We start from the raw sequence: 19,581 nt of genomic DNA, 5'->3' as shown, positions 1-19,581 counted from the left end.
TGCCCATACAATGAACTCGAAATTTCAATATTGCACTCGGCCTACGGCCCCACGGGCTCGTTTTCCACTGATTATTTCTGGTTCTCGCAAACTCTCACGCGTGTTTCTATAACTGTATAAAAACACGGAAAATTTTTTCTATTTCTTAATTATTAAATTCAGTTTTCACGTAATATGAAGAATTATCAAGCCTAAGATTGTGGTTGATAATTGCAAACTGAGGCTCGATAATTCTTCATATCATGTGAAAACTGAATTCAATAATTGTTTTATTAATTATTGAAAAGAATTAACATATTATAACTTTCTTTGCTCGAATTTGTGTCGATTTCACATTCCCGCTCTATTGGGACGTTGATGACTTCGCCATTGGTGTGACGTCAAACGTGTTATACTACATACTTAAAGTATGCTCCCGAGGGAAATAGTGAGTTTCTGAGGGAAATAGTGTATTGAGACTTTCAGACTCTTGGGACTCTATTTATCACACGTTATGACGTAATAGCGTGCATGACAAAAAGTCGCATCACACGTTATGACGTCACACGTTGGACATGATGATTTCACACATGGCACAATGTTAGGCTGTGAATTCTTTTAAATACAGGATAATTAATAGTTATTCGCAAACGGATAACGCGAACTGAGGCTTGATAATTCTTGATATCATGCGAAAACCGAATTCAATAATTGTTTTATTATGTATTTCCTTTTTAGAGAGGAAGCCTGCATCATTATTGGCAACAAACCACAGCGGCAAAATGACGTCACCTACGGATAATTTTCAATGTCGTATAGGTGGCAAAATATTGAGAATTATCTGTAGGTTTTTAGCCAATCACAATCGAGATTGCATTAGTAATGCATAATAATTATACTTATCAATACCTGCGCCTTTATCCTCAACATGATGAGACTGATACTTCTTTTTTTACTGATATCGCCTATGGTACTTGTGCGCACGCGCAAAATTTGAACAAGTGAAGGCTGGTAATTAGCAACTAGCTGATTGGCTAAGACGAGACGTTTGTGTCTCAGTGAAAAATGTCAGCAATTTAACTGTCATTTTGCAAACTATTTTTTAAAAGAAATGTTTCGAAAACACAATATGAAAGAATTTAAAATAATATCAGAACTGGAAGAGTTAAAAGTGAAAAGGAACAACTCGTAGCTTATAATCCTTTAAATGGTAGGTGTCTACTTTGTTATTTCGAGGTTATTTCGTGTTTTCTGTACGAATATATTTTATGACCTTGGTACAGTATGTCGTTTTGCTCGGTTTTGTGAAGACCTAACCGATTATTTAAGATTTACATCATCGTTTTAACTTAAAGCGTAATTCGGAGTTTTGATATAACAAATTTATAACTTTCAAGCTTTTATAGAGTCGACTGCAATCACTGCATGAATTCAATAATCGAAAAACAACATTCGACGTTTACTGCTTGGTTATTTATATTATTTGTGCTGTTTTGATTTTTTGAAGGTTTAGTTATAATGAAGTATTAACTCTCACTTAAACTGTGAAAGCCTATAACTTCATGCAACGTAATGCAGAAGGAAAAAAGGGTGATTTCACTTCATCTTTAATTTAACACAGCTGTGTTTGTTTCCGAAAAGTTTGAAACATCAGCTATCGGCTTTACATTTACAATAGGTCTGGCTAGCTCAGGAAATATTTTGCTTCGTTTGAAATGGCGAGGGGTTGCTGCATGCATGTATTTCTAGCCTTTGATCCTTAACTGGAATGTAATATATCTAGGTGCGGTTTAACTAGGAGTCTTGATCAAAAGCCTTTTGATGGTTTCTAGTAGTAGTCCCCCAGCCCAAGATATAAGCATGGATATACAATAATGAAAATTTGTAATTAATAAATGAGCGAATAAATTTAAACAAAAAAGTCACAAGACTAGCTTTTTGTATCGAAATACGACAACATAAACGACAAGTAAGGAACTTGTTAAGAAGTTTTAATTCGTTGTAATGATCATGAGGTTCATATACGTATATCAACATAAGAATCGCTACGGTGGAAAGCAGCCGTAAAGCCAAGGTTATGGCTACTTCGTATTTCGGTTGTTGAACGCAATTCAAACAATAGATAAGATAATGAGATTATAAACCTCATTTAGCCACATTATCATCTCATTATCCATTGTTTGAATTATATTTGACGCTAACCTAAGTAGATACAATACAAGTGCCATTGATTCAGAACCAGTGGGTCACAATACCCGGGGGACAAACTCCGGCCACGTGGCAGCAAACTTTTGCTCGGCAGTAAATCTGTTTCGTACAAAGATTTAGAAATTTTGTTCAATGATAACTTTTACAACATTTATTTAGTTTTATCACGTTCTCTACATTTTTGCACTCAATTATATCATAGTTACATTGGGTTCAGATATATAAAGAGCAGAAGAGGAACGCGGCAATAAAATCAGAATTTTGACACAGTGTTAGATGCCTAAAACTCGTCTTTCTGCAACGCTTCGTACAATGCGGTATTATTTGCCAACGGAGAATCCATATTATAGTGATATAAGTCCTTGTGATAAGCCTCCATCATGTACAAGGTATCGTTGATAGCTCTGCCTTTGCTTACATTTGATGTGTAGCATTTCTTACACGTGTCATACGCTGGGCCGAGACACGCAACACACGCTGGCAAGTCGATTTCAGCAGCAGAACAGACACCAACACATCCGGCAATGGCACCAGCACATTTCACCCATTCGCTTGTGCTACAATGAGTAGATTCACATTGCTCATTGCAACCGCCATCACAATTACAGCAGAATATATTACATTTCCCATTGCCACAGCACAAGAAATTGCCTTTTCTTTTGCAGCAAACCGCTTCCAGACTGGTTACAAGCCCCAGTGCAATAACCAATGTAAGCAGAAATTGAACGTTCATAATGCTTGCTTGATTGATTTAAGTGCTTGGCTAAAATAGAAGAACGGTTATAGTAGCTATTAACAAACTGAAGACTAGGCACAGTGAGGCTAACGAAAGAATGTGACAACGACATTTTGTGTAGTCCAGGCAAGGTAACAGGATATAAACTAATGCAACTTCGGATTTCCAAGGCATGCGTAGACCGCAGCAACTTACGCCAGAAATTTCAATGTATTTACATGGGGGAAAAAATAAGATTGAAAAATTGATGAGATAATATTGTTATTTTTTAAGGCTTTTAATTCTTATAATTTGCACCCGTTTCACGAAAACCCCAGGCTTTTGAGTTGAATGCATAAATGGATGTTAATATAAAATCTTCGTGCATTGGCCTAAATCTACTCTCGCGATTGGTCAACATCAATCACGTGGTTTCTTGTTGCCTGGCGACAGATCATGGGAATCATAATTTATTCGCAATAACCAATGAAAATCATAGTTTATTCAATAAATGACAGCCTGCAACCAAGCTTTGATCTTCAGTGCAGCAATGAATGAACTCAGATTGTACATTAAAAGTTTTAGAGACTTTATGTTTGTGTTTTGTTTACAAATAAACGCACTTGCTGACCATACCATGAACTCGAATAATAATATTGAAATTTCTGGTTCATTGTATGGTCAGCAAGTGCTTTTATTTGTCAACACAACAGTCTCTAACCCTTAAATATTGCATTTCATTTTCAAATCTTACTCTTAAACCATGATTTCAAGTTACAGTGCGGGAAAATATACAATGGTGTTAATTAATCAGAGGGTATTTATAGAAACATTAGTGCATTTATTAATAAATATTGCAATTAAGGGCCGTGAAAAAGAGGAACATTAAATTCACTTACCGAATAGTAATGTTGTCTTTGTGCTATTTCTTCTGTAGTTTCCTTCTCGAGGCTTCTTCCTTCTTTGTCTCTTACGCGATGGTTCGTTCTTTTTATACTCACCCTATGTAGGTTTCACCCACGTGACGTGTGAAGTCTCAGTGAGAAGACTCAAAACATCTGACGACTCAAAACAAATCATCGGCTATATGAAACAAACTTTTTTTGTATTAGTTAATTCATGTTTTCCGGCTCCCGTTGATAAATTGCTTATATACAGGGAAGCCATCAATCAACTATTTAGTGGGAGAGCAAGATTTTTGCAATCATTGTCAGTAGGAGATTATTTTTCTATGAAAACAGTTGTTTGTTTGAATTTCTGCCTTTTTGTTGTTTAACAGTAATCAAAGCGACATTTTCCATTTCAAAATTCGATTGAAAACGCCATGTTATGACCGTTAACCTATCCTATAAAGTTCATGCATTCGAATTAGCTCCATTTTTCGGTTTGAAATAATTCGTAATCATCTAAAGGTCTAAATATTTACTATTTTAAAACGAGGCATAACAGGGCTCCATCTCAACGAACCCAGTTCACTCCCCGACCATAATACCACTTAGAGAACACCACTATCGTTCCACTCTGGCGATTAAAAGCGCAAACACACAAAAATAATCCGCTAAATTTTTTTTTCATATTTTGTAATATACGTTTTTCGGTCCCCATTGATATATTGTTTGAAATGCATGCAGCGCAGCGATCCATCATCTATTCAGCGGGAGAGAAAGACATAGTCGTAGTCATGTCAGTGGTTGTATTATAGAAAAATATCGCATCACGAAACCTGTTATTGTCTTTAGACCAACATTCCGAAGTCTAACTTGATTAGTGGCGAAGCGACGGCGAGTCAACAAATGACAAAGCCAATTATTCACCCGATGCACAGTTATAATGAATTAGGCACTAGAGTTTTCCAAGTATGGATGAAATACGCCATACCCTTGCTGTTCAATTAGAAAAAACACTTCGCAACTCAAACGATCTTTTTAGCAGCTATTTGCATGGTATTTATATCGGTATGAAATAAGTTGTTTCTTAACAAGGCAGGGTTGATAGTATGTTAATAATCCATGCAACATTAAAGATTTAGGCTGCAAACGTTGCACGCTCGCTGTGTTCTGTAATTATAGATTTCAAAATGCAAGCGAATTTTTCAACATCATTGTTGAACCCCCGCGCGCGAGATTGATATTTGCAAACATTTTTGTTTGTTTAACTATGCACACTCTTCTTATTTTTAGAAAAAACATTCTTTCGACTATTCTAGACTTACAATTAATTACCTGTTCACCGGGTTGAAGTAGTCATGCAGCGAAATTTTTTTTCAAATATATCGTATTTCTCACACCATTTAAGCAAAAAAGGAAAGATTTTGTTTCTCTAACACAAATCTCGCAACACTTTCAATCGTTGTTGCCATAGTTACAAAGATATGAGACATAAAATATAGGTGTTGCGTTGAAATAAATAGACGCAAAGATACTTATAGCAGATGATACCAAATGGCAAAGTATACCCTATTCATCAGCCTCTGTCATAAAGATAAAAAATACTCAAATATATAGCCACAGAACATTATTTGTTTCCCATGTTAAAAAATTACGTTAAAACGACTTCATAAACTGAGGTTTTCTGATGGAAAGGAAAAAGATTTTCATGGAACATATTTTAGGCCTACGCGACATGAATCTCCTATTAACTATGGACAGATACTCGCTGAGAAATTTAGACGAAATCATGAATGTTATAGTGTTGAGAAAATGCCATTTGTGAAAAATACTTTGCTATTGTTTTGCGAATTATCTAAAGCAATAAAACACAATGATATAGAAAAAGGGAACAATGGAACCAATGACGGTAGTTCTCAGGGAAAAGCCGTCGCTTTACTTGGAGAATGAAAAACTTAGCACTATTTTATGTTTCAATTTTAAATTTTTTATCATGCAAACCTGAAAAAACCGTGTTTAGGGGAATTTGTCTGGGATCTGCGGAGTAATATTGGCAGAGGTTTTGCACAACTTCTCCGCTTCATTTTTTTCATTCCATTTAAGAAGTTAATGATCATAAATTAAAATCTTGAATAGAAAATTGCTCCCATTCCCTCCCAACTTGTATTGTTCTCTTTTGCTAGACATGGGGGTGTTGGAAAATACTCGATTAATAATATTTAAAATAAGCTTTTCTATTTATCACATTGAAGCGAAACCAAATTACTTTTCACAAACATTTATTTAAATTTGGGAGAATAATGCCACAAAATATCACAGTTACATTGTTTTAATAAACATAAAGGGCAAGAAGATTAAAGATGTGTCAGATGCTTAAAGTTCACCCCTATTAATCTTTCCGAGCAGTTCGGAATTATGTGCCAACGGAGTATCCGCATTGTAGTGATACAATTCTTTGTGATAAGCCTCCATCATGTACAAGGTATCGTTGATCGCTCTGCCTTTGCTTACATTTGATGTGTAGCATTTCTTACATGTCGAATACGCTGGGCCGAGACAGGCAACACACGCTGGCAAGTCGATTTCAGCAGCAGAACAGACACCAACACATCCGGCAATGGCACCAGCACACTTCACCCATTCGCTTGTGCTACAATGAGTAGATTCGCATTGCTCATTGCAACCGCCATCACAATTGCAGCAGAATATATTGCATTTCCCATTGCCACAGCACAAGAAATTGCCTTTTCTTTTGCAGCAAACCGCTTCGAGACTGGTTACAAGCCCCAGTGCAATAACCAATGTAGCCAGAAATTGAACATTCATAATGCTTGCTTGATTGATATAACTTGGCTAAAAAAGAAGAATTGAATTCACATTACAGTGCAGGGAATTAAAAGGGAATAGAATGTGTTGTATTATACCTTAGCAATACGGACAAAAAGCCAAGTTAAAGTAAATTAACAAAGATATGTTTGTATATACAATAATGAACTATAAATAAAGCAGTTATGGGACTGTGAAAACAATAAAATTCGCTTACTGAATGTTAATGTCTTTGTTATCTTTTTTGTAGTTTTCCTCTCGAGTCCTCTTCCTTCTTTGTCTTTCCCGTAATGGTTGTTTATTTTTATACTCACATTCTAAAGGTTTTTTGCCCGTGATGCGTGGATTGAGACGAGGTAATTAATCATTTCCGTTCCCTGTTGATATAGAGTATTACATGTAGGGAAGCCATCCATCAACTACAACTTGGCGGCGTAGCGAGATATTTACAGTCATAGCCAGAAGGTGGTTATTTGTGTAGCGAAACAGCTGTTTGTTACTGGATGTCTTTAATATCAAAACAACATGCTTTTGCTTGCAAATGCACAACACATGCTGCATGGTCACTGTTATTAGAAATTTTAAAATTTGACCAATTTTTCAACTCAATCTTAAACCACAATATCGGCGACTTGCTAAAATTTGTGGGTTTTTTGCAATACTTAATGATATGGCCATTCGAAAATCCTATAAAATCATCAAAAGACTCATATTACATTTTTTCGAAACCAAATAAGTCTTAATCCTCCAAAGAGGGCTAAATAAATATTACTATGTAATCTAATCCGGGCATGATATAGCTTCATCTCAATAAACATCATTCTGTGTACATAACATAACTTAGACAATACAACTGTCGTTTCGATCTAAAAACGTAGAAAAAAAATTGCTTGTTTTCATTATTATTTGAATGGTAAATAATGATAAAAACAAACAAACTTTTTTCGTATATTTAGTGATGCATGTTTTTTGGTCCCCATTGATATATTGTTTACACGCAGTGCGGCCATCCATCATCTATTTAGTGGGGGAGAAAGTTTTTTTGAGACGTTGTCAGACGGTGGTTGCATCAGTTAAAAATATCGTATCATGAAACGTCTTTTTTAATCCAATATGTTATGGTCTCAGTTTGACTTGATTAGCTATAGTGAAACAATGGCCAAGTAGCAAATGGTAAGCCAATTATATGCCCCTAACGTAGCACTTGTTAATTTTTTGGAATACTGCCAGTTATGAATTCTGTCTTTATACGACTAGAAATTTCCATGTTGCGATAAAATCAATTGTTTTTTCCACACCGCACCCTTGGCTGTTTAACACTTATTTAATTAGATCTTCCAGTTTGGAAATGAATTAGCAAATGAGATAAGAGCTTTGCTTAGATAAGATAAATTCGTGGACTAATTACCTGTATATCAGGTTGTAAAGAGTTATATTTGTGTTCAACATGCATATTATGCTTAAAGCAGGTTTACAATGAGTGGTATTACAAGTATATCGTTAACCACCTTGTGATGAGTTTATTGTGGTGGGAGATGAAAAAGATATTTTTGTTCCTCAATGTGTTCAATGTCAATTCAACGTCAATGTTCGTCAATGTCTTGGCAATTTTTTGATAGGCATTTTCAACTACTTCTGAAGAAGATGGACGAATGCGCAAAATTTCATATATTCCATTTTTCGAAATAAACTCCATAATCCACAAAAAACGTCTAAACATCGATAAGATGTCGGCGGCATGGATTAGTATAGGGTTGGACGACATATTCATATATTCATTCATATTCATTTTTCTATTCTATTTCTATTGAAGCGAAGCTTTCAACAAGCAGTATGCTAGAAAACTTTTGCGATACTTTAATTTGTGACATTCACCCATATTTACCATAGCATACATACAACAAAACGTTTATTTTGTAAAAAAATTCCATCCAGTACACAATAGTGGTTTCGTGAAATCTTGTTCTAAGATTTTCACCAACATTTATTTCAACTTGGTACAATAATGCCTCAAATCATAATAGTTACATTGTATCAAAAAATATAAAAAGAATAAAGAGCAAAGCAGTCATAATATCAGTATGTTAAAAATGTACTAAATTTATAGATGCTTAAAGTTCATCTCTATTAATCTTTCCGAGCAGATCAGGATTGGCTGCCAACGGAGTATCCGCATTATAGTGGTATAATTCCTTGTGATAAGCCTCCATCATGTACATAGTATCGTTGATAGCTCTGCCTTTGCTTACATTTGATGTGTAGCATTTCTTACATGTCGAATACGCTGGGCCGAGACACGCAATACACGCTGGCAAGTCGATTTCAGAAAGAGAACAGACACCAGCACATCCGGCAATGGCACCAGCACACTTTACCCAGTCGCTTGTGCTACAATGAGTAGATTCGCATTGCTCATTGCAACCGCCATCACAATTACAGCAGAATATATTGCATTTCCCATTTCCACAGCATAAGAAATTGCCTTTTCTTTTGCAGCAAACCGCTTCCAGACTGGTTACAAGCCCCAGTGCAATAACCAATGTGATCAGAAATTGAACATTCATGATGCTTGCTTGATTGTTTGAATAATTGCTAAAACAGGAAATGTATGTAAACAATAATTATACAATAAAGCAGTTATTGGGCCGTGAAAACTAAGAAAATAAATTTCGCTTACCGAATGTTACTTGCGTGTGTTTGTTCTTCTACTCTGTAGTTTCAACCTTGAGTATTGTTTCTTTCACTGGCGTGATGGTTCTTTCTTTTTATAGTGGAAAAAGCCACGTGACATCAATCCGAAAACAAAAACACACTGGAATCATCGGCTACCCGGAACATACGTTTTTTTAATTATGCATTGGGTAATATCAGGTGATTCATTTTTTCCACTCCCTGTTGTTATATTGTTCACATGTCGGGCAGCTATCAATCACCTGTCGAGTGGGGGAGCGAAGTTTTTACAGTCATAGTCAGCCGGTGGCAATTGTTTTACTTAAGAAATATTGCATCTCTGAACGTCCAAACTTTTAGAGCTGCAAGGTTTGAGGTTTGTCGGTTCGAACTAGCGCATGCATGCCATGAGACGATCACACGAACAACCTGGTATATTTTTATACCTGCTATATGTTTACAAAAATGGCAATGCATAATTATCTGGTAGCACCCAGTTAATCATTTTATTTCAAGGATTTTGTTACGTTGCTTTCTACTAATTGTTTTCTGTAATTTCTTCAAAACCTCAAAAAGAGCGCGAATTTCTCAGTTTAATTGCCGTACCACAATGCACGCGAGGAAGATATTTGCAAAAGTGTGTTTGTTTTCCTATCAGCATTTTGCATCCATTAAGAAATTAAATACAGTTGTTTGAAATGATAAGTTCGCAATGAACATCGAGACTGTAATACGCTATACTCTACTCTGTCATCGTGTTTGAATGCAAACAAATTGTACAGGATAACTCGCGTTAGAGCTCGGTTTAGTAAAATATACCTTCCATAACTCGAGGCCTAATCATTGGGTGATAACGGAAATTTTTGGGCTACCAACATAATGATGCACTTTAGCAGTAAGTGCATTTTATTACAAGTAGCGTTTGACCCCTTGAGATGGGTTGAGTGCGGCGGTTGGAGACACCGCGGAAATTGCAATAGGGCCGTTTACCCTCGTTTACGATTTTCGCTGCGATTTCATGTGCAATTTTCTTCTTTAATAGATGTGAACGAGTGATTAATTATGAATGCTCTGGTTATAAATGTTCCTATTTGATTTTGGTGAGTAAGATTTAATAAAACTCAACAAAATATGACTTCAACAGAAGATTTGAAGCTTGCACACGGTAAAAACGAATTGTCTGAATTGATAACCTTGTGCTTACTTGCCTCAAAATGTGCTTCACAGCTGTGGCTACTGAGCTGTCAAAGGATTGCAAACGCGTTTTGTACGTCATTCAGGAGTAAACACGTATATAAAACACATTTATATAAATCATGCATCAGGTACATCAAAAACACGCTTTTGTCCGATCTTTGTTGATATATTGCTTACGTACAAGGAAGCCATCAATCACCTATTTGGTAGGAGAGCAACATTCTTTACAGTGAGAGTCAGCAGGAGGTTATTTGTCTAACGAAACAGTTGTTTGTGAATTAATGCCCTTGATTGTTTGTTATTGACCGCACACTTGCTGTTCACTGCTATTAATAAACACTTCAAAATGTACGATTTTTTTACTGCAATCTTTTTATTACTATTATTATCCCTCCAATCTCCAAACTTAAACCACAATATACACGACAATGAATAGCTACTTACAGAAATTTGTTTTTGTTTGGCGACGTTGGCGATTTTTGCATGAGTCTACTTAAAATACCACATGTTCTATTTTCGGAGTCATGGAAATAGCTAATTCATTTAATCCTTCAGAGGTCTAAATATTAAAAAAATTAAAACGAAGCATAACAGCGCTTCAACTCAATCTAAGCTAGGGCCTGTTTACATGGAGCGAGTTATCCCGGCTAGGCGAGGTAAAAAGCGCATCACATAATTAGTCTTTTATTATACCCCGTTTTCACCTCAAAACAGGCCCTATAAGCATTTAATTTTGTCAACGGTTTCTTCAGGGATAATACAATATATGCAAATAATCGACCGAAGTTTTTTTCGTGTTTTTGTTCGTGTTTTTTTTCGTATTTGGCAACTTTTGTGTCCCCACTGATATATGAATTACATGCAGCGCAGTCATCCATCCTATTTAGTGGGGAAGAAAGCTTATTATAGACGAGGTAAGTTAGTGGTTGCATTGCTAAAAAAATATCGCAGCAAGAAACCTCTTAATTTTTAGACCAACATGTTCTGAGACTGACTTGATTAGCGCATGGTGAACCAATTATTATCTCGTAACGCGCAGTTATATTAATCTGTGTTTAATGATTTCGGTCTGTGTTTTTCTAGAATTTTCCATAATTATGGCGATGAGGCTGTTTACTGCTGTTTTTTTGTTTTAAGCAATTGCTATAATATGACGACGAAATTAGTTGCTTGTTTACTTAAACATACAAAACTATTTTTTTATACTGTAAACAACATTGCTACCACTTGAGCAGTCGTGCTTCGTTCTACTCATTTCAAAATTGCGGTTCGCTCCTCAGGAACCAACGCAAAATTAAACGATTCGCAACTATGTGAGCTTTTGCAGCTTTTTCTACGAGGGCATTGAACTTCACCTAGCCTTTTTAAAACACATTCCAATAATCAGAACTTCCTTAGAACTCTTGCTGAGAATATTTCACGGAAGAAAAATGAATCGTATGCCAACGTTATTTCATGGCTACGCATACAACTTTCGTTTGGCTTTCTGAGAACTACACATAAACGTAACCGATGATCGAGGAAACAATTTAACACAATATTTTAGCTACCTTCGGTATTTCTGCAATCAGCCTAATTTATACAACATATTTAATATAAAATATATGAATTCACGTGTAATAATATACAAAAATTTGTTTAACTGAGATATTGTCTTTCGTATTCCTGGTACAATTCCTATTCTCCTATACGGCGCGGATTTTGTCTGCTGACATATCAGTCTTATTATATTAGGCAGTTCAACCATACGAAGCCTATATACACACTTGAACACATCATCAAAACGTTGCGAAATGGCTGTTATATTGATCTAGAGGTTCTATTGACCTCCAGGCTCTATAATCTAGAGATGATTATAATTCACTTTAGGGTATGAGTACCTGCATATAATTGAGTAAAAATTAACGCTCAGCCGGCTGTAAATAGTACTATGAGCATGCGCATAATTCATCTCAAATTATGCGGATTATGCGGCAGCTTCGATGGTTTCATGAGGCTCTTGCAAGATATCGCCTTGGAGATCAATTTCATGTGCCAATCATTGTCTTAGGTATGAACATGCCGGGTTAATTGATCTGCCTACCATTGAAAAATCCCAAAACGTAACAACTCTCGACAGTTTAAGCGACAACTAAAACATAATGGGGCAGTTCTTCGAAAGGCGTTTAGCTTAAACGGTGAATAAGCCAAATTTAAAATATACTCTCATAGATCTTGTGAATGACTGATATGTACTTCCATAAACTATTTATATTGAAATATTTCAGCTCAGTTGATCAATAAAAACATAACTTTGCTTTCCGTTTTGACCTTATCCACCGTTTAAGTTGGTTATCGTGAGCTTCCTCCAACGAACTGTTACTTCAAAAATTGATTACTGAAATCGTGTAGAATTTTATCTAAAATTCTTTCAATTGATTCAATTTTTCAATTTAATGCAATTAAATGCAAAATTCGTACATACATAATGCAGGATTCAAATCTCGAGAACGCCATGCAGCGCTACTGCGCATTAACATTTTTTCTGTAGAGTAAAGCCTGACTAACGAATTAAAGCGAAGTTATGAATTAGGTTTATAAAATAATATGGTTTGGAAGATTCTTCTTCACCTGTTTTTGTTTTTCCTAACCGTACCTAACCTCCTAATTATGCAATGCCAATGATGGCAAATTCTTAAAATTATTGGATGAGTTTGAGCGTGATATTGAGAATTATTATGGCAGAGGTTGGCCGCGATATCTGCCAAAGCCGTTGGCTGCGGCAATTTCATTCGTGCTCTGCCTTTCCGTTTGCATGCTGTTAAAATTTGGATCTAGTTATCACTTTTTCCGTGCCGTGCCAATAAATAGTTTCCAACTATATTGCACACCCTAAATTCTGAGCAGACGCGCTACTCATTTGACAGATTTGTATTTTTTAACACCAGTTAAATATCCAAAGCTGTTTTTTACTGTTCACTATATTTATAATATGCGCTATGTTCACTTTTGAAATCTTAGTACCCCATTTAGAATTTGAATGCTTTACTATTATGCTGAATGCACAGATACGAAAAATTGAAAGCGAGATGCTAAATTTGAATGGCTCAACCTATTTACCATGCTATTTACAGATGCCAGTATTCAAAAACTTCATTTCAATAGGGGGTACTTTTTATATACTCTTTTTATATGTATTGTTCTTCAACATTATTAATTGAAATAGTCTTCTGACGTACTATCTTCGATCACTTAACAAAATATCTATAGTTCATATCAAGGTTAAATGCAAACGAATGTAAGTAAGAACTTAGATTAAATTTACCATCCACAACCCGATGCTTAATTAATCACTTGCACTTCTCAGGTTAACATAAAAAACGCTTTTTTTTCAAAATTCTAAACACGCATCGCAATTGTGTATTAGTTATAGCTGCCTTTGGACCCATTTCTAAAAGGAATGGACACAGACGTGTTTTTAAGGATGATCAAATCTGCTTTTCGGTTAGGTCGCATAATTAACTTTTTTTTGAAACGTCGCACAGTTTGGATCTGAAGAAGTTAATTCAGATATTTTTTTACATAAAAGACGCATGGTTGATCAAATAACATCGGCCATATTCACGGTAATTATGCCCCCTGCAATTCTTAAATCCCATAAAATGCATTCAAATCTACACACATACAATTTTTCCGAAGCTGATGAATCCGTTATCCTATTACTCTATATTAAACTAATCCCAGACATAACGGGACCGATCCGGCTCTTTCCAAGCATTGTACTTAGTCAAGAATTGAAGCGAAACTCAGACAAAAAACTGCGGTTTATAATTAGATCAAAGCTTTAAAAAACACAATTGAAATCATGCACCCGCTGCATGAAACACATTTTTTTTTTCATATGTGGCAATTCATGTTGCGGATTCCTGTAGATATAGTGCTTACATGCAGCGCAACATCTGTCATCTGTAGAATGGACCTAGATTTTTGGGCGGGACCAAGATTTCTTGCAGACATTAGTAAGTCCATGCATGCATTGTTGTTTTTACTGAGCGCTCAGCACAACTACAAGCCTTTGGAGCTATTAGGTGAGTGAGATATAGACTAGTAATGCGAATATATTGGCATGATGGGGCTTTGTCCTCGAATTTGATAATATATTTAGTAATGTTTACTTCCTTTTCGAGTTTTTCAAACGGAAAGAAATTAAAAACGGTAAACAACCGCCACGAAATAATCAATTGAGGTCAAGCAGAGTTTTCTTCACTGCCAACCGAAGCCATTCGATAAGATAATTTAGTCTTTTTGTTGTTTCATGAAGAAATGGTGTTGATTTATAATAAAATTGCTTCTTTTCAAAAAATTCCTAGAATTGTGCACAATATTGCTTTAAATTAACTATTATCTAATCAGCCCATGACTTCATTAATTGGACTTCGACTCCCAATAAAATGTGGCGGAACGGCGTTGTTGGGGTTCTACTGTAGAAATTTTGAACCAAATAGTTTCCATGGAGTTGGTAATTTGTAACATCCAATCTACCTTTCCAGATTGGTATTGCCAAATTGCATGCATTCGGCATTGCCGTTTCCATATGCATGGCTGCAGCACCGCTTTATGATTTGGAAAGAAATTTGTGCGCACTATAAATTATGGATGTCTGTAATTGCTGTGTGTTTTAGGTAAAAACCGTGCACTCTTGTTGTTTCTAGAGACTAGAGTCAGTATTAAGTTTTGCAGGACAGAAATCCGGACCTCCAGGATTGCGAAATACTCGCATCGGAAACGTGGAACGCGGAAAATGCTCGAAGGGCACAGACAGGTGATGTTGTATGAAACTAATAAAACCAAGAAAAAGTCGCCCAATGACCATAAACCAGCTTACTAAAGTTCATTTTTTAAATGATTAATTGAAATAAACAAGTTATCTAGCTCGTATCATCCCTTTTAAATGGAAACGAATTTAAGCAATAATTTAGGTAAATCTTACCTTCCACAACCCGATGCTTAATTACCTGCAATTTTTGTTCGACATGTTAAACACGAATAGCAGTTGTATATTATAGCTGCCGTTGGACCCATTTCTAAAAGGAATGGATAAAGAAGCGTTTTTAAGGATAGCTAACAGTTCCGCTACTGCAAAGGGACCTCCAGGATTGCGGAATGCCGCCTTTGGAAATGAAGGTTTCGAAACAAAAAATCACTAATTTGTGGCGTTTCTTTCTTAAGGTTCTAGCTGCTGCTGCTGTTAGAACGATGTAGCAATTTTTCAAAAGTGGCAAAATAATCTTTATAGACTTCCACACGAACCTTTAGAGGATCAAGGTTATGTACTATAATTATTGTTATAGCAAAATATAGTGATTAAAAATTCAGGATCATTTTGCAAGCTGCCTATTAATTTCTGGTCTCACGATTTTCCTCGACTAGCTCCTCGCATTGGAATCGTGGAACGCGGAAAATGCTCGAAGCGCACAGACAGGTGATGTTGTATGAAATTGATAGAAGTAAGGAAAAGTCGCGCAATGACCGTAAAACAGCTGACTGAAATTTACTTACTCCTTCCATATTTCGCCGTCTAGTTGAACTGGGCAAGGCGCAAAACACAAACCAAGATCTCTTAAACTATCATCAACACTCAATGACGCGGATCTAAAAATTCGGTCTGTTTTAAGCTTCAGTCTTAGGTCAATGTTTTTAATCAATCCCGTACATGTAGTTTAGAAGAACACGCGCGCAATCGGCGCAAGCCCTAAGGACAGACTGACATTCTGTAGCGCAACCTAAGTGACCTAAATATTGACATATTGCTAGAATAAATTGTTCCTACTTTGACTATTCACTGTGGAAGATCATTGTGGGCGGTTCATGACCTGTTGTATTATAAGGTTAGGCATATTTCATTACGCTCATTAACAATTATTTTCCGCCAAGCAATCACCTCGATCATGCATCAGTGCTGTTATGTTATTTAATATCGCGTGTCTGCATGAAAAAAACCTGATTGCATTCGCTTTGGCTGCATTGCCTCTTCTGAGTGCATGCATTGGCTCTGTCGTGCATATATATACATAGGTTTCAGCACTAACGTGTGCTTTGCAGAAATATTTGAGCGCACTCTCTGCTATTGCAATATATGCTTTAGTGGAAAAAGTGTGCACTCGCAACAAACTTGCCAGATTGTCGAGTATTAAGCATCGCAGGGCGCAAATCCGGACCTCGGGGGATTGCAGAATGCCGTCTTTGGGAGATTTCGAAATATATATCATTAATTGATTCATTTTCTTTTACTATATTGCTGAACGCATGTGGCTTGGAGACATATATAGCTACAGTTACTGTGTGCGCGCTCTAATATTATAACTGCATAAAATATCTTTTAACACTATATACAAATCTTATTTATCACTGCAAGAGTTGGTTGTCATTGCACCGAAGAAAAATCCCTACAGACATGAGTGTTTATCCTGCATGAGGTCGAGCGTCATGTGCAGCCTATACGTACATCTGTTACTCGTCCAAGTTATATATAACATGAGTATGACATGTATTGTCTTGTAAACTCCTTTAAATTGCCTATCATGACCAGAGGGGTTCGAATTTGGCGAAGATCATATTACGAAACGTTGACATGAAACGTTGCCAGACCTTTCAATGCAAGTGGGTTGGTATAAGGTTTGAGTTATTTACTTGCAGTGGTCATAAATTAATTATAGGGTGAATCACACTCAAACAACACTTCACTACGTTTATTACGTTTCCAGACATTTCTGAGAAATAGTCTGCAACCTTGAAATTTTTAGAAGATACCGTAGACAAGACAAGATTAATTTGCCAGATTAATTTTATGTGTTATAATATCGCGTGTTTGCATGGAAACCCCGACTGATTTATCTCGTTAGTGAGCGGAAGACACAATTGGTCTCAAAAGTAGATGTCTCGAAGATGTCGAGGATAATTTTTTTGGTAAAATGAGTGAGTATAAAATTCCCTGTTCATGCATTTGTCGTTGTCGTTTCTGTGTATGGTGGCAGCAATGCCTAGTGCTTTGCAGAAAATTTTGTTTCCGCTTATTGAAATTTAAAACCGGGGCTTCTATATGAGCCGTCACCGCCGTCTTATATTGCTTTATGCTTTAGTGTGAAAACTGGAAATCTGCCAGGATTTAGTAGTAAGTTGGTTTGCACGACGGAAACCCGGATCTCCGGGATTGCGGCAGTCGATTAAAAAACGGCTTCCGCGCAAAAAAAGGTGACCAAAAATGTAGTTTGACTTGACACGAATAAAAAAATGACCGGGAGAAGAAAGGTTAAAGTTTGGAATTTTAGAATCTGATTAGCTTCTTACAACTTGAAACTGATTAATCCGGATTTTGACTGATTTATATACATTACAAAATAAACAACATTTAAATAACATTTAAATATATCATATTGTTGATAGAGCCTCTCGATTGCGTCAAATATCTTTTTGAAAATCGTGGCGACATGCGATGTTTATTGGCATTAGATTTATAGCACCAAAGTAGTCTCGAAATAGCCTTGCGCTTAGAGAGACGACATAAATTTTACTGAAACGATCAGCTTCTCTAACCTGAATTTCGCGAATTTCGTAGTTTAGCGCTTTCTGTATATTGGGATGAATCAGTTGTTGGTCAAATCCAGTTGAAGCGAATGATCATAATTCTCATAATCATGTTCTTCAACATGATTAATTGAAATATTCTTCTGACTTATTATCTTCCGATGCGCTTAACAAGATATCAAGCTCGTATCGTTCCTTTTAAATGCAAACGAATGTAACTGAGAACTTAGATAAAAATTACCTTCCACAACGCGATGCTTAATTACTTGCAGTTCTCAGATTATTTTAAACACGTATCGCAGTCACTAGTGTATTAATTAAAGCTGCCGTTGGATCCATTTCTAAAAGGAATGAATAAAGACCCGTTTTTAAGGATAATCAAATCCGCTACTGCAAAGGGGCTTTTCAGTCAGGTCGCAAAATTTACGTTTGTTTCGAGCGTCGCACAATTTCGATCTGAGGGAGTTTATTTAGATCCTTTTTTTACATAAAAAACACTGGGTTGATCAAATAACATCGGCTACATCAGTTCACGGTAATTATGCCCCCTGTAATTCTTAAATCCCATAAAGTGTATTCAAATCTACACACATTCAATTTTTCCGAAGCTAATAATCCGTAATCCTATTATAATCTATATTATATAATCTAAGCCCAGTCATGACAGGACGGATGTCTTTCTAAGCATTGTACTTGGTCAAGAAACTCAGACAAAACAAATGCGGTTTAATCAGATCAAAAGCATTAAAAAGACTCGTTAAAATCACCCGCTGCATGAAACACAGGCTTTTTTCGTATTTGGCAATTCATATTTTCCGGTTCCCGTTGATATATTGCTTACATGCAGCGCAACAATCTGTCATTTATAGAATGGTCCTAGATTTTTGGGCGGGACCAAGACTTCTTGCAGTCCTACAACTACATGTCGTTGGAGCTGTTAGGTGAGTGCAGTGGCGTAGCCAGCCTGCCGATTTAGTCATGCTATGCAAATTTTATGTTATTATCATTATTCATTTCTTTAGAAATTCATTGTTTTCACAGTCAATGAACACCAAAATATTAGCATAGCATGACTAAATTGTCGGGCTGGCTACGCCACTGGGTGAGTGAGATATAGAGTAGCAATATGAATATATTAACATGATGGGGCTTTTTCCTCGAATATGAAATTAGATGAAGTAATATTTGCAGTATAGGATCCTTTCGAGTTTTTCGAACGGAAAGAAGTTAAAAAACGGTAAACACCCTCAATGAAATAATCAATTGAGGTCAAGCAGAGTTTTCTTCAGTGTCAACCGAAGCCAGCGGCATTGTACAATTCGACGTATATATACCAGCATTTCATGAGGCAATTTAGTCTTTTCGTTGTTTTATAATGAAATAGTGCTCATTTGATAAAATACATTCCGTAGCTGCTTTTCGAACAGTGTCTACAATTGTGCACAATTCTGCTTTAACTCAACAATTATCTAATCGGCTCATGACTTCATTAAAAACATCTGGGCTTTAATTTGACTCCTGCAGGAATGTTTGTAT

The 19,581-nt window shown here is 36.1% G+C and overlaps 1 long non-coding RNA gene across 1 annotated transcript; it reads right to left on the bottom strand.

Moving 5' to 3' along the window:
* Positions 1–8,560: 8,560 nt before the first annotated feature.
* Positions 8,561–9,369, bottom strand: LOC114538020. Its single transcript, XR_003688665.1, has 2 exons — positions 9,293–9,369; positions 8,561–9,207 (listed from the first exon to the last, which is right to left on the bottom strand). It is a non-coding gene; the product is annotated as an uncharacterized LOC114538020 (long non-coding RNA).
* Positions 9,370–19,581: the final 10,212 nt, after the last annotated feature.

The sequence above is a fragment of the Dendronephthya gigantea genome, unplaced genomic scaffold (assembly GCF_004324835.1).
Source record: "Dendronephthya gigantea isolate DGI-Jeju-01 unplaced genomic scaffold, DenGig_1.0 000172F, whole genome shotgun sequence".
NCBI lineage: Eukaryota > Metazoa > Cnidaria > Anthozoa > Malacalcyonacea > Nephtheidae > Dendronephthya > Dendronephthya gigantea.
Note: the sequence above shows the minus strand (reverse complement) of the source record. Positions and strands in the feature narration are given on the sequence as shown.